The sequence below is a fragment of the Austrofundulus limnaeus genome, unplaced genomic scaffold (assembly GCF_001266775.1).
Source record: "Austrofundulus limnaeus strain Quisiro unplaced genomic scaffold, Austrofundulus_limnaeus-1.0 Scaffold36, whole genome shotgun sequence".
NCBI lineage: Eukaryota > Metazoa > Chordata > Actinopteri > Cyprinodontiformes > Rivulidae > Austrofundulus > Austrofundulus limnaeus.
In genome coordinates this window covers 870,425-879,847 of record NW_013952438.1, presented here as the reverse complement: position 1 = coordinate 879,847, position 9,423 = coordinate 870,425, and the positions used below count along the sequence as shown (strand labels likewise).

The 9,423-nt window shown below is 36.3% G+C and overlaps 1 long non-coding RNA gene across 1 annotated transcript; it reads right to left on the bottom strand.

The window, feature by feature from the left end:
• Positions 1-3,168: 3,168 nt before the first annotated feature.
• Positions 3,169-4,309, bottom strand: LOC106516212 (uncharacterized). Its single transcript, XR_001310072.1, has 2 exons — positions 4,234-4,309; positions 3,169-4,127 (listed from the first exon to the last, which is right to left on the bottom strand). It is a non-coding gene; the product is annotated as an uncharacterized LOC106516212 (long non-coding RNA).
• Positions 4,310-9,423: the final 5,114 nt, after the last annotated feature.

Sequence of the window (9,423 nt, the reverse complement as noted above, 5' to 3'; positions counted from 1 at the left end):
ACTGAGAACATTTGGGGATGGATGGCAAGGGAAGTTTACAAAAATGGACATCAGTTCCAGTGGATGCCCTTCGTGAAGCCATCTTCAACACTTGGAGCAACGTTCCCACTAGCCTCCTGGAAACACTGGCATCAAGCATGCCTAAACCATTGTTTGAAGTCATCAACAAGAATGGTGGAGCTACTCATTACTGAGTCCTTTTTTTGACACTTTGATTTCTGTTTTGGGGAGTTTTCAGGGTTTTTTTGAGCTATGGTCAAACTTTTGATCAGCTGAAAAAAATCATGTTTGAGTGTAAATACAGTTTTCAGACAATTCCCTGCTCTAAAGTTCTTGTCTCTTGCACTGATTTCTTCTTTTAAYATTGTGAAGCTCTACTTAGAACCTTCTTAAGATCCAATAGTGCAAAATGCAAATTCTTGCACTTTTTTCACTGGTCTCAAGATTTTGATCAGGAGTGTATATTTGGAAGTATTAGCCAACCACTTGAAAACCATATTAAATTAGACTGAGAGCACTTTTTAAATTAAAGGAATAATTCAGAATTTTATAAAACACTTTTTTTATTGGGGAGAAAAACAAAGTGGTTTCACTCTCATGGCAACTTTTCGTCATAAACCAATAAATGTCCAGCCATGGTTCTAAAATTATCTTTCTCATACAGAAACTCTGCAGCCAGATTTCATTCCTAAGACTAAATAAAAACAAAATGTGATATTTTGCTTGCTACCCAGCAATGGCTATCTGTTAAGTTCAAGACTTGAACGTTTGCTTTTAAAGCCAGAGATTTGAGACAAACCTGCTAACTGTTCCCAGCTCCCCATTTTTGACAAAAAAAAAAAAAAAAAAAAACAGCAGACTTTTCTACTTCATTAGAGACTTCATCCATCCATGATCTATTCATTCAGGACACGCTTCATTCTGTTTCAGGTTGTGGGACACTCTGAGTGTCAGTTCATAGCAGGACGAGTATAGAAATACACAGACAACCAAGCATCCATACTTACCTTTTTCCTAACCTGCTGTTAGATGGTAATTTAATTTTAACCTGCCATCAAAACCAATTTAAAATTGTATTCTTTGTGAAAACCTTTGACAGTGTAAAATGTTCCAGAGATTTTGTAGAGAAAATCTAAAGGAGAAACACTACAAAAACAATATTTCATTTCTATCAGTATTGTGTTCAGTACGTTAAACACATCACCATGTTATAAGATGGTTTCAACATGCATCTCCACAAGTCAGGCTGTGTTGCGGTCACTTGGGGGCAGTCTCTGAAATATGACTGGTATTCTGATAAGCAGATCATGTTTTGTTGTGTTATTGCTGTTCTCCACCCATGTCATTGTTCTTCTATCAGATTGGGTTTCTCCTGTACTATTTTTTTGTTTGTTTGTTTGTTTGTTTGTTTGTTTGTTTGTTTGTTTGTTTGTTTGTTTGTTTGTTTGTTTGTTTGTTTGTTTGTTTCACACTTTGGCCCGTTTGTGAGGAAGTTGATTTTTGTCTTCCCTTCCCAACATTTATCCAGTCAGCATTAAACTGACATGTGACATCATTTTTGATAGCTTTATGTTGTTGGCATTACAGACACATTCTATTAGGTGGATCTGTGGACATGAATGTGCTGTTTTTATGGTGATAAATTAACTTCAGATGCATTGACTGAAATACTCACTATTCTTCTGTCTGTTCAGTGGAAACACTTAGATAAACAGCACATCTTTGTCTACTTCTGTTTCAGTGAAGTCAAAATATCCTCTTTATTGGATTTGTGGAGCCTCATGCTGTGTTTCATTTATGTCTGAAGTTAGAGTGCAAATCTGTGAATTACTTCAGATCCAACTTTATTGTGCATTCAGCATTTGCTGATAGTTGAGCTCAGTGACCGGCTAACTAACTACAGTATATGCCGATAACCATTAATTTTTATTTATTTGCATTCTGTGTGCATTTAAACATTGTAGCAGCATGTTTTATAGTATTTGAAAAGTACTGAGTGTGTCACTGGATTTCTGAGATGCAAACTGACAAATGTTTGGTACCTCAAGAGTTCAGATGGCACCCCTTGTGCAATTTTCTACGTCTCACCACCAATTTACATACATTCACATACCAAATGAAATGTTTTTGTCAATGATATTACTGCATTTTTTTATTTTTAGAAACCAGGTTGCCCAATTAAAATAGTGAATAACATAATTTGAAACTGATCACCAGAAGTCTACCTCATACCTGTTAACATTTGCTGACAGCAATGAGGAACACCTGTTCATGTTAACGAGCAGCTGTGGAGAGAAGCAGTTATAGGGGGGGGTCCAGTGGTATACTCCCACAGATAATTTTATAAAAGATCTACTCAAAACTATGCATTTTCCAACCATTTGAAGTACATTTTACTAAATTATTAAGATTAATAAAACAACATGAAACCAGTCTTTTATGAAGGTGGAAAACAGAAAACCTGAACTTTATCTGAGATCATAACTGAAATTTTTCATCTTCATTAGTTTTTCTTTTTTTCACATAGAGCACCAGTAGTCTTGACTGCATCATATGATACTTTTATCATATCCTCTGCACCATGTAACACCTCATGTAGGAACAAATCAGGCTGAGATACCCACAGAACAAGTTACCTTCATAAATTTAAGTAACCATTAATTATTCTACAAATTAAATCAAATATACTCTGATAAAAAGTTAGAAAATATTTGTTTTTGTCTCCCATTTGTGGTGCCCCCTAAATGGATGGCGCCCTTAGCATTTGCCTACACTGCCTATACCATAGGCCAGCCCTGCTGTATTTTTTTACAGATTTTTATGTGAGTCATCCTTATTGAGTTTTAAGATCATACCAGGTTAGAATCCCTGAAATTCCTAGTTGGGATTCCATTTTTGGAGGATATCCAACTTTTGGGCCTCTCAATTCTAATACCAATATATGAGAGGCCCTTTAGGACATTTTTGGTTCTTCCTTTTGAATTCACTAACAAACCTTCTCCCAACTTCTAACACAAGTTCTAAAGAGCCCTCCCACCCTGCAACCACAATTCAGGTCCTCTCTCTTTCTGATTGGTCAGGTTCAGTGGCTTTATTGAAATTTAATAAATATAATTTTAAAAATCTCTATTTCCAAACAACCCCCAAAAAATCTTAAAGCACCACATAGAAAGTCAACAGGCTTTTTAATAAAAATCTGTTTGCTCACAAATACAATTAAAAATCTAAATTATTGTCACAGAAAACAGGATACTATCAATATAAAGTAACCTGCCACATCGAAACTAACATGCATTTGGTTTTTATATGGCTTTTGTGCAGCAGCCAAGCTTGGAAAAAGTAGTCATTTTTAAGGATAACTTATTAAGTAAATCAAATATATTTTCAAACACAAATATTAGCAATATATTCTTGAAATAAAAGATAAATAAAACAATTGGAGTTGCACTCAGAGTAAAAAAGTAGTAAATAGATATTAAAATTATTTAAGGCAGCAATATTAATAAATTATCCACTTATAAATAAGTATGACATAAAGTTTCCCACAGTAAGAAATAATATGTATCATTCTTAGTATTAGTATTTAAACAGGTAGTGATAGTTCAGTCCTGTCAGTTTGAGAGGACACATTTAAATTAATTGTTTTTGTAAAAAGTTTTTTAACCGGGCACAAAAAAGCCCAAAACAAAGATATATGTGCAGTACTATCAGCGTCAGCAGATAAACCTCCATTGGTCCAGTCATCCACACGCCTCAGGATCAACCACCTCCCACAAGCTTGTTCCTCTGTACAGTACTGGTCCCAGTCCAAAGTCCATACCACTGACTCTGACGACTTGTTTCCACTGGTTGATGTCCAGCTCTCCCCCTGAGGGATGACACTTTGTCACCGACGACGAGTCCACATCCAAGACTTTTTTTCTGTGTTGGCTTTTTTACTTTTTAATGTCTTTTCTTCTTCCATATTTTCATTCCCTTTTCATGTTCTTCAGCTGTGACGTCTCATGTTATCTTATACACAGTCTTGTAGTTGTTGATCAGTATTTCCAGTAGTTTGTACTTCCAGTACAGCTTGTCTCCAACTTTTCGGAGCTCACGGGCACAGTGTTCAACAACGTCATTATACTCTGTGAAGAAAACAACACAACGTGGTTGATCAAGCTACAATGCAACACAATAAAGTTGTAAACTTAAAACAAAAACAATTTTATACAAAATCGCTCATTTTGATACCTTGTTTTGCCATTTTGAATGTGTTCGTAGAGAAGAAAGCTTCAGGTTCTCCTGCTTCGAGTGCCTTTTATGCTCCACTGTTGCATTATGACAAGACAGAGCAGGTTCACTCTAATAATAGGAAGGCAAGCTTATATACTTCTGAATGACGCAACAGGAATCCCCAGCAGTCTAAGCCAAGCTCCTCCCTCTCACACCAAAATACAGTATTTTATAATCTCTAATCAGTCAGATTACAGTACACAAATACCACCTTTAGACTCTGTTCTAGCTGTGCTGTTTGTGCCAGACAATTTAATGAAATGACAAAAAAATAATGAAAATATTTGTAATTTTAAACGTTGAGGTTATTCATGAGCTAAGAGCAGCTTGATACCGAAAGTAAAATTAAGACGTAACACAGATCACATGAGACAAGGTGATATCATCATTTGCTGTGTTACAAAAACATTGCCTTACATATTCTCACCATGAAGGTTATTTATCTCAGTTGTAACAGGTTTAGGAGCCTTGTTTTAACTCAGATGACTGCTTATCAGAATGAACAGAACACACTGGCTTTTTGAGTGGTGTAAACAAAGACCATGTTGAAAATGGTGTCGTTCTAATGTCAAACCTAGTTTTCATTCAATATCAAAACTGTCATGAAGTCTCCTTCTGACGACGATACGAACATGTCACGACTTGCTTCGTAAACACTTCCTCTTTGTTTGGAAAGTCCCTTTGAAGAGAAAAAGAAAGATGCTCATCATGTCAGCTAAGGAGTGTTGAATTGCACTTGTGTTACAACGTTACACACAGATGGTTTTCGCTGTCATTTCTGAAAACTGTGTTGTGAAAATTCGGAATGTGCAGCCACCAGATCATCACATCAGCAGTAAATGTTTGATGGGTGTGAAGCTCATGTTGTGGCAAACTGAAGCTTTGTTTTGCCATCATGGGTTAGTTGTGTTTTGTACCGTTTTTTTTTTCATCTATCCTAATTTATCTGCGGTACACCTCAAATGCAGTAAAGTTTAACTGTCGCATAAATGGTGAAAGATAAGTTTGTTTTTTACAACAGCATTTGCTTTTCTCTATTTTTTTAGAACAAATTTAAAGCATGCTCGAGCTGTTGGTGTGTTCCAAATATAGAAACATCACTCTCCTCAGCCTCCCTGGTAAGGTCTGTTGGAGAAGTGAGTCCGATCGATGGTCAAGCCTCAGATTTAGATGGAACAATGCAGGTTCCATCCTGGCTGTGGAACACTGGACCTCACTAGGATCCTCGAGGGGTCATTGGACTTTGCTAATCCAGCCTGCATGTGTTTTGTGGACTTGGAGAAGCCATTCGACCGTGTTCCTCGAGGTACACTGTGGGGGGTGCTCCGCATTTATGGGATCGTGAGTCCATCATGTGCTATTCAATCTCAAAACAAGTGGGGCGAGAGTTCGGTTCGAAGTCGGACCCCTTGGACTCAATCAAGACTGCCCATTGTTGCTGATTCTGTTCATAACTTTTATGGATTTCTCGGTGCAACGTGTCCGGTTCGGTGGCCTCAGGATTCCATCACTGCTATTTGCAGATGATATGGTCCTGTTGGAGTCATCATGCCGTGATCTTCAGCTCTCACTGGAGCGGTTCACAGCTGAGTGTGAAGTGGTTGAGATGAGGATCAGCTCCTCCAAATCAGTCGGAAAAGGGTGGATTTCTCTCTCTGGGTTGGAGGTGAGGAGGATTTTAAGTATCTTGTGGTCCCTCCCTGGCCTCCCTGCTCAAGCTGCTGCCCCTGCGACCCGACTCTGGAACAAGCAGTAGATGATGGATGGATGGAGATCGGTTACAAAAGAACAACTGTATGTCGCATGATGTTTATTCCTTCTGAAACAGATTTATGTAATTACATTTGTCTGTTTCTTGTGACTGCACAAACCTAAATCATGAGGCTTCCACTCCTGTGCTTTAGTTTAATTGTTATAAAATGTTGCAGCTCATGTGGCTAATACAGTCTCATGCTCAGTGGGTAACCATTTCACTTTAGTCTCATCTGCCAAATGGACATTGTTCCAAAAGTCCTAAAGTTTGTTCAGACTGGACTTTGTAAAGTCAACCCTGGCTTTGAGGGTTACTTTGACCCAGGGGCATCAGGAGGGTTAAGCTGCACTTTTTTTAAAAAAACAAGAGGCTTTCTCTAGGAAACCTTCACTTGCTATTTTTTTTTCAACACTGTTCTAAACTAAAAAATGCTAAAGGTGAAATCTGAGTTACATTTACTGTGTTTTCTCCCAGTTTAAGGATTGTAAAACATCAAAACATCTGGTTTTATAAAGCAAGTGAACATTTGATGAAGTGGCTGCAGCTTACTCTCTTTATTCACAAGAAAGTGGTAGAAGTGTAGTTATTTTTTTCTCAGGCTGCCACTTGGCTGTGGTTTGGTTTTTGTTGAGCACTGTGTTGTAATTTGTCATCTGTTTTGGTTCATCTCAGGATCTCAGGATCTGGACATGTCACCAGTTTCTCACAGGTCCAACAGAGAGACACATGAGATCTGAGGTCGTGTTTTATAACAGAACGGAACTGTTTTCCTTAAAAGGTTATTTTGACCTGATTAATGTTTCCTGTCTTTGACAGCGGCAACATGAAAAATGCTTACACTTAAAAAGAAAATTCTTAAAGTTTTTTTATGTCATTGTTATGTTTTATATATGAAAATTTTTGATTTGTTGTTTGACAATTATTGTAACAACTAATAAATACTAATAAATAAAGAAACTTGACAGTCTTGTGCAATCTGGTCAAATCTCAAACAAACCATTACATTTTGTCTTCATTCATTGCACGTTTAAAACACAAAATGATTTCTGTGCAAATGATTTTTTTTGTTTTGATGAATAAGAATAATCCTTGATTAATCTTTATTTTATCTTAAATTGTATCAACATCAAAATCTAAGTAAATACTTCATCTACTTGATTTCTCCAATTGATTTTCAAACTTTTAAATTCATTATTTTTTATTTTTTATTTCAAAAGACAAATTTGGTATTCCTCCTCATTGACTATACGGTAAAATAGTTCCTTGTAATTAAACGAGTGCACACTTGAGTCTGATGAATTAAAGTAAAGTATTAAAAAGTATTTATAAAGTATTGGTGAGTAAACTTGACCTGGTGCCTCCGTCTTTAACGAGTGTAAAAACAAACACAGCAGAGTGGAGGAAACAGCATCCCCTTCTCTTTTTTCACTCACATTCACCCAGTGTTTGGACTGAAGGCCTGCGGGCCAAATCTGGCCCCCGTAGACATTTTAATCAGTCCCAAAGTTAATAGTCTAAATGTGAAATAGGTTTACTTTTATTTTTCTCGTTGGATTTAGTGCATCCTTTGCATGACAGGTGGTAAACCTTCAATCCAAAAGTACGAAATATGAATTTTTCAGTAATCTTTGATTTTGGTGAGGAGAGAGCAACAGAGAGTCATCATTAAATTTATTTTGCTGCTTTATTTTCTTATTTTAACGTTTAGATTTAGTGACATGTCTTAAATGCGGTCATGTAACGTTTATGTACATGAGCAGGCCTGGGTTTTGAGTGACCACTGTTTTGAAAAGCCTTTTATCTGTTGTTACATCAGATGTTTTCTGATGTCTCATTATGGAAGTAACTGGGATTTTCTGCTCAACATTCTTTAGTACAAGCTGGAAGTTCCTCTGTCTCAGTGACTGTTTTGTCCCAACATGTTTTGAAGCCCAGACATGCGTGAAGAGAACAGACTCAGATCCGAAAGGAAAACGTGAAGCTGCTAACCACCATCAAATATCCCTTTTTAGTTCAAAAAATGACAAATTTATCACATTTATGACAATCTCACAAAATCATTCATTTAACTTAAAATATAAACTGAAGGATTAATTCCTTTATGCTACCTTTTATTGTTAATTCAACACTTTGAAAGTCCGGACAAGAAATATTTCTGTATTTTGTGCTGCTAAAATATTTATTTTTTAAATTATTTTATATTTTATTCATTGACTTTTATTTAACCAAGCAAATCCCCTTGAGATTGGATATTTTTTCTTTTTTTTTCTTTTTTCTTTTTTGCAAGGGAGACCTCATCAAGAGCTTAAAGTATGCATAAAGGCATAAATAACATTTTTTTTACCTTTCTTTTTCAGGAGCAGTTAATGCAGACTGTTGACACACATAAAGAGGGTGTGGGCATCACTGCTGATAAAGAATTGTAAAGTACTTCCGGGATGTGTGTTTCACTGTAAATGTTTATCAAAGGTTCTGGCCAACAAAATGTTTACTCATGTCACATTCTGTAAAACAAGTGTTTGTTTTTTGGATACGAAATGAATCACTGTCCTCCAGGTTTCTGAACACAATGTGTTGGGTGGGGACGTTTAAATGATTTAATGCAATGTCCACGGTCTGGGGTTTGTCAGCTCAGTCTGATGTTCTTATTTTAACTGTTTAAAAATTAGGTGAGCATGCCTTTTTGTAAAACCTTGAATTTAATTTACTTCAGAAGTTGTAACCACTGAAAGTCAAGTTTAAAGTTTATTTATGACAATTATTCAAATTATTTTATTCAGTTCTACTACTAAAACACATAAAATGACATCAGTGTTAGAAATGTACCCCTTATTTGAAAAACACACTATTTCATAAAAATATCTCTCTCATTGGCAGCATGGTGGCTCAGTTGTTTGTCTCATTTGTCTCTATGTGGCCCTGTGATGGACTTGCGACCTGTACAGGGTGTACTCTGACCCTCGCACTGTGACTGCTGGATATGGGCACCAGTGACTCCCACGACCCTGAAAGGAAGAAGCGTGTACAGATGATGGATGAATGGATCTGTCTCATTGTCTTTTTACCAAAGCATTCAGGCACTTCCCACAGTTTATTTGATCCCATCAAACAATTCAACAAAGAACTCATTGCATTTGAAGGTAAAAAAAAATATTGTATAAACCTTTGTAGAAAAGTCACATGATTCACTATAGGATCACATGAACTTGGTAATGTTACAAAATTACACAGGATCTGTGAAAAACCTGCGTTTCACATGTACATCATGTGCTAATTTGACTTCCTCATCTGAAGTTCATATGTGTTTTATGTAAAGGTAAACTAAGTGAATATACATATACATGCATACATACATACATACATACATATACACACACACACACACATATATATAT